The sequence below is a fragment of the Lactuca sativa genome, chromosome 4, assembly GCF_002870075.4.
Source record: "Lactuca sativa cultivar Salinas chromosome 4, Lsat_Salinas_v11, whole genome shotgun sequence".
In the NCBI taxonomy this organism is placed as follows: domain Eukaryota; kingdom Viridiplantae; phylum Streptophyta; class Magnoliopsida; order Asterales; family Asteraceae; genus Lactuca; species Lactuca sativa.
This window is the reverse complement of record NC_056626.2, coordinates 362883782-362890740: the sequence shown is the minus strand read 5'-3', so window position 1 is coordinate 362890740 and position 6959 is coordinate 362883782.

Genomic DNA, 6959 nt, shown 5'->3' with positions numbered 1-6959 from the left:
GAATGTTGTACTGGATTATGACAAATACGAATAGCACTTTGCGAATCACAATACAAAGGAATCTTTTTCATGTTTATTGCATAATCACGAAGTTGACTCTGAATCCAAATAATTTGCGAAGTGCAAGCATCAACAACTATGTATTCTGCCTCAACGGTTGATATAGCCACACAAGTCTGTTTCTTTGATTGCCAGCTCACCAACTTCCCATCCAATAGTTGACATCCACCAGTCGTACTTTTTCTATCCAAAGTACATCCTCCTAGATCAAAATCTGAAAAAGCTTGAATGAAAAACCCTGTTTTCGCAAGATACCAAAGTCCTAAAGAAACGGTTCCCTTTAGATAGCGAAAAATATTTTTCACTGCAGTCAAATGAGGTTCTCTTGGATTAGCTTGATATCTAGCAAAATTACAAACCGAAAACATAATATCAGGTCTACTTGCAGTTAAGTACAATAAAGACCCTATCATGCTACGATAAAGTGTTAAATCAACAGCAGGAGCATCTAACGAAGGAGTTAGTCTTGTTCCTACTGCCATAGGTACTCTGAGTTTTGTGCTATTAAGCATTCCAAACTTTTCAAGCAAGTTCTTCGTATATTTTTCTTGATTGATTAAGATTCCTTCCCTATTCTGTCTTATGTTTAAACCAAGAAAATTATTAATTTTTCCCATCATGCTCATTTCAAACTGACTTTTCATTAAATTTTCAAATTCAATTGACAATGCTGGATCAGTTGAGCCAAAGATAATATCATCAACATAAATTTGAACAAGCATTAGATGACACCCAACTTTCTTGCGAAATAATGTGGGGTCGACTGATCCTTGTTTAAATTTAGATTGTTTCAAGAAATTTGTAAGTGTTGCGTACCAGGCTCTTGGTGCTTGTTTTAATCCATATACAACTTTGTCAAGGATATAAACATGATTAGGATGTTCATTGTTTAGAAATCCTGGTGGTTGTTCAACATACACTGTTTCTTCTAGTTCTCCATTTAAGAATGCACATTTAACATCCATTTGATAAACATCAAAGTCTTTGTGAGCTGCATAGGCTAAAAATATGCGAACTGCTTCAAGTCTTGCAACAGGTGCAAATGTTTCTTTATTGTCTATGCCTTCTTGTTGCGAATAACCTTTAACCACTAGTCTTGCTTTATTTTGAATAATATTGCCATCTTTGTCAGTTTTGTTTTTAAAAATCCATTTTAATCCGACAATTGAAACATCAGAAGGTTTAGAAACTAATCTCCAAACATTGTTTCGTTCAAATTCAGCCAATTCAGATTGCATAACAACAACCCAATCTGAGTGTTCCATAGCATCCTTTACTGTTTTTGGCTCTATTTTCGAAATAAAGACATTAAACATACATAGTTCTTAGTTTGCATTCAGTACCTCATTTTCGCACGAAGTTGAGCTCTAGTCAACACACCTTCTTGTGGATTACCAATTACTTGGTCTTTTGGATGATTTCTTGTCCATTTCTCAAGTGGTGGAAAATTAGGATCAAATTCTAATGGTGCATCTTCATACATATCTTTATTTTCAGATCCTGCAACAGAAAAGTTATCATTTAGTTCATGAAACTCATCATTTTCATCAAGATTAATTGTCTCTGTTGCATCATGCTCCCCCTCAACATGATCTTCATCTTGATGCTCCCCCTCAAAATGATGTTCCTGTTGATTCCGCGAATGCTCCCCCTCAACTTGATGATTCATAATTTCATTCTCCCCCTCAAAAGTTGGCTGATTATCTTCATGAATACTCGTATGTTCCTCCTCCATACGAACATTAGACGTACTTTCACAAGTTATCGATGTTGTAGTTATTGTTGAATCATCAGTATGTTTTGAAGATTCTGATTTTTGATTATCAGGAGCATTATTTTCTGCGTCAATTGCCCTGTCAGGAATTCCAAAAATTAAGTCATAATCAAAATCATTGATTTCAGAATTATTAATTCGAGTATTTGAATCCACAAGTATTGATTTATTTTCAAATTTACTATCAATTTGTTTAAGATAGTAATCATCAAATGTTAAATTGAAAGTTTCTTCAACTTTTCTTGTTCATTTATTAAGCACTCTGTATGCAACTGAATTCTGTGAATATCCTAAGAATATGCCTTCATCAACTTTAGCTTGGAACTTGGACAAATTATCTTTGAGATTCATGATAAAGCACCTGCAACCAAAAACATGAAAGAATTTTACATTAGGTTTCCGATTATTGATTATTTCATATGGAGTAACATTGAATCTTCGATGAATGAATGATCGATTCTGAGTAAAACATGTTGTGGACACTGCTTCTGCCCAAAGATATTGAGGTAGATTCGCATATGTTAACATGGTTCTGGCTGCTTCGCATAGAGATAGATTTCTTCTTTCAACAACACCATTTTGTTGTGGAGTATATGGTGATGAGAAATTATGCGAAATGCCTTTGCTTGTGAGAAAAATATCAAGAGTTTGATTTTTAAACTCAGAACCATTATCACTTTTAATTTTTCGTACATTCTTCTTCATACTAAGTTCAATCTTTTTGATAAAATCAATCATCGTCTGAGCAACTTCAGATTTCAACCTGAGAAAAAACACCCACGTGAATCTAGAGAAATCATCTACAACAACTAAAATATACCGCTTTTTATTGATTGTTGCAACAGTTGATGGTCCACATAAGTCAATGTGAAGAAGTTCCAATGGATCTACTATTTTTGAATCTATAACAATCAGATGACCTTTTCGATGTTGTTTTACTTGTTCTCAAGCTGCACACAAAGAATCATTGTTAAATTTTAGTACTGGTAACCCTCGAACTAAATCTTCAGTTACAAGTTTATTTATATTTCGAAAGTTCAAATGTGACAATCTTCTATGCCAAAGCCAGCTGAGATCATTAGATGCTTTTGATAGTAAACACACAACAGGTTTTCCCACAATTGGTTTGATGTCCTGTGTAAACATATCACCATATCTTTTGGATTTGAGAAGTATTTCATTTGACTTTGCATTTGAAATGATACTTCCTTCTTCATTAAATACAACTTGATTTCCAGTACCCACAACAAGTTGTGACAAACTTATCAAATTATGTTGAAGTCCTTCAACATAAGCAACTCTGTTTACTGTGAAGTTTCCATTTGTGACTTTCCCATATCCTTTCACTTGACACTTGTGATTATTTCCAAATTTGACTACTCCAGCATTTTCCAAGCTTCTATAATCTCGCAAATTTTCCTTTCTTCCAGTCATATGACGAGAGCAACCACTATCAATATACCATTTCATATCATATTGCTCGTCACACATCACCTGCATTTATTGAAAGAATTTAGGAACCCAAGACTTATTGGGTCCATCATTAGTAGAATGAAACAAATTTTTGGAATTTAAAAACCATGTTTTCACTTTGTTTGTAACAGAATCCATTATATCAACATCATCAGATCTAGATATTGAGATATAATCATTCAATAGTTTTGGATTTCCATTGATTGTAATCTTATCCTTCACAACATTTGCATTTTTGATAACTGGTTTCCATTTTTGAACCGAAACTTGCGAATTATGAGACATGGCACTAGTAGTTGCAGAATTATTTGCGAACTTATCAAATGCACTCTTGATTTGTTCTTCTGAAAACTTCCCACTTTGATATTTTCTTCCTTTCCCTTCAAACCAATGATTGATCGTACTTACATCAGATTTTCCTTTTGTATATGAAACTTTGGTTGGTTTTGAGACTGAAGGATTTGGAAAATTTGGTTGTTTTGGTGAAAATTTCACTTTGGCTTGAGTTGAATTTTTCAAACTTGATGAAGTATTCGTGAATTTGCCAACATTTTGAAACTTTTGATTATTTGCAAATTTTTGCGAATTCTCAAATTTTCGATTGTTGTCATATTTGTGAATATATGGAACCTTGTCAACAGAGTTTATTGGTTGATGAAAACTTGAATTTATTTGTGTATTTTTGTTTTGAAATTGTGATGATGTTTTCAAAATTTGTTCTTTTTCATCACTTGGTTTGTTATGAACTTGCCAGAATATTGCTTTTCTTGCTTTTCTTTTTGAAACATTATTTTCTGTTGAATAATTTCCAACCATCAATTTGAATTCATGTGAATTTAGTTTCACTTCAACCTTTGAGTTTTCAATTTTTTCAAAAATTTTGTTTGATTTTTCACCTTTAACCACCCATTTTTGTAATGATTTTCGTTTTTGAAACACATAAGGATTTTGAGTTAAATTGTTTTCTTCTGTGTTTTGGTTTGCGAAAAAACCTTCTGTCGTGGACTTTTGATTATCTTTTTCAATCATTTTGTTGAATCCAGGATAAACTTTCTCAGCATTTCCAGTAGTGACAAAAACTTGATTTGGAAAAATGGTTTTATCAGTACATACAAAATTTGGTTTCCAAATAATGTGCGCCTTTGTCATTTAAAATTTTGTCAAATTCTTTTGTATTTTCAAAAACTTGATCAACCACAATTCTTTGAGGTGTTTCATTTGAATCATTCTTTTCTTCTTTGTTCTCATCAGTGTCATCAGTTTTCCAGCTTTCAACTTCCACATTATCAAACTTAAAATGTTGCGAAGCTGAAGGTTTATCAATTTCATCCTCTACTATTGAATCAACTATTATTTCTTTACCTTTAATCATTGATGTGATATTAATGATTGACAATTGAGAACAATCAACCTCTTCTTCCTCTTCTATCTCACTGATTTCACTCACATTATTTGAATTTTCATCAATATCAGCATAATTGAATTGTGAGGCAAGGATTGAATTTTCGGTTTTCTTTATGATTTTCACTTGTTCACTCTTTGTCAAACTTTCATTGACAATGTTAACCAATTCATCAGCATTCAGAAATTCATCAATTTTGACAATACCATATGAATATCTATCATCAGGTATTTTGTCAAATTGAGCAATTGTACTTTCACAATCATACGAAACAACATCAACTTTTTCACGTTCATACTCAAGAAAAGGTAAAAGTTTCCTATGTTGTTCATTGCTAATGTCAGAAGAATGATGTAAAGCAGTTAATTTTGCATACAATCTTTTTTGCAGAATTACAATATATGTTTCTTTGTGCTAGCAACAACCTAACATCATTTGTAAGATTATTCCTATCACAATCTATATTTTTGATCTGCATTTCCAGTTTTTCTACTCTGCTCTTCTTTATTTCTAAATCTCTTCATGTCTCACTTAGTTGCAAATTTAATTTTTTAGCTTCATTACTAGCAGACACAATAACAGAATCAAAATAAGCCACAGTATCATCAAATGAAACAATTTCAGCATCATAAGCAGATAAAGGAATATTAAAAGATTTAAGAATTGTACGTACCTTGGTTGTCATGGGTGATTTGTCAGTGGATTTAGATACAAAACATCTCCCTGAAATGTTCTCTTCGCAATCCTCAAAACTTACGAACATTGCCCCATGTGTGGGATGCCTCATTTCCTCATCATCAGATCCTGAAGACCAGATCTGATATGTTCCACTTTCTTCATTAGCAGATTCTCCCTTAGCAACTAAAGACACTCCTTTTGTCTTAGCACATAATTCTTCAATCTTTTCAGAGTTGTAAGCTTCATCTTTAACTTTTTCCTTCTTCTCTTCTTTCTTTCACAACATGCAATCGGCTGCGAAATGATTCGCACCATTGCAATAGTGACAGTAAATTCCTGAATCATCTTTCAACTTTTTCTCTTCATTCACATCTTTCTGTTTCTCATCTGTTTTCTCCATTTTCTTCCTCTCCTCCCCTCCAGTTCTTGTGACAGCATTCTTCACATCACTAGTCTTTCCTTTTGGATTAAAAGGCTTTTTGAAAAACTTCTTAACTTTATTGTTTGAATAGAATGCTACAGCTTCATCATCGGAGTTCATCAAAAATCCTTCTTCATCTGAACCATCTTTTTCATCAGTTTCTGATACCTTTGAAACAAGAGCCAAAGGACCACCAATAACTTGTTTTGATTCTTCATACATTTCTGAGACCTCACATTCATGTGTTTTCAGTTAATTGTAGAGATCATTCAATTTAGTTGTATCAAAACTTTGTTGATTCTTAATCATCATGCTCACACTTCGCCATTCCTTGCGAAGACCCATAATGAAAGTTAAATTGAATTCCATGAGAGATCTAGTGATACCATACCTATTGCAGCGAAACATAAGCTCATTCAGACGATCATAGTAATTTTCAAGAGTTTCTGCATCCTTTTGTCTGAATTCCTTCAGTTCAACTAGACATTGCTTCACAGAGTTGATCTTCGTCTTTTTGCTACCTTGATACTTTTCTTTTAGAGTGTTCCAGATATCCTTTGTTGTTTTACAACTACGAATGTAATTGTAAACCATAGGAGGTAGAGCACCTCTTAGTTCCCTCATGCACCTCTTTTCATTATTCTTCAGTCGTTTTAGTTGATCATCAACATCAGTAGATGCAGTGGATGGTCCAATTGGTTGAACATTAGCAGGAGCTTGTATTGTTCCATCGATACAATTCCAAAGTTCTTCATCAATTCCATTTAAGTAATCTTCCATTCTATCAGCCCACTGATCATAGTATTTTGGAATTAACATCAGAATTTTGGTTGAGGAACCAAGCAAGTGAGAGAAAGAAGTCATTGTATTCATGTTGAAGTTCGCCATTGATGAACACAGAAAATATCCGAAAACTTGAAGATTTGATGAATTTGAGAATTTGATCAAATGAATTGATCACAAATCACTAATCGATTACTCGACTTAACAATTCAAATACAGAATCAATTCAAATCTGAAGATCAAAAGTGATTTTCATAACCAAAAATGCGCGGAAAATTTTGAGTAATTTTGCAACTCAAAAAGCAAATGATTCTTATACGAAAAATCAGATCTAAGCAGTTTGAATCCTGCTGTGATACCAATTGATG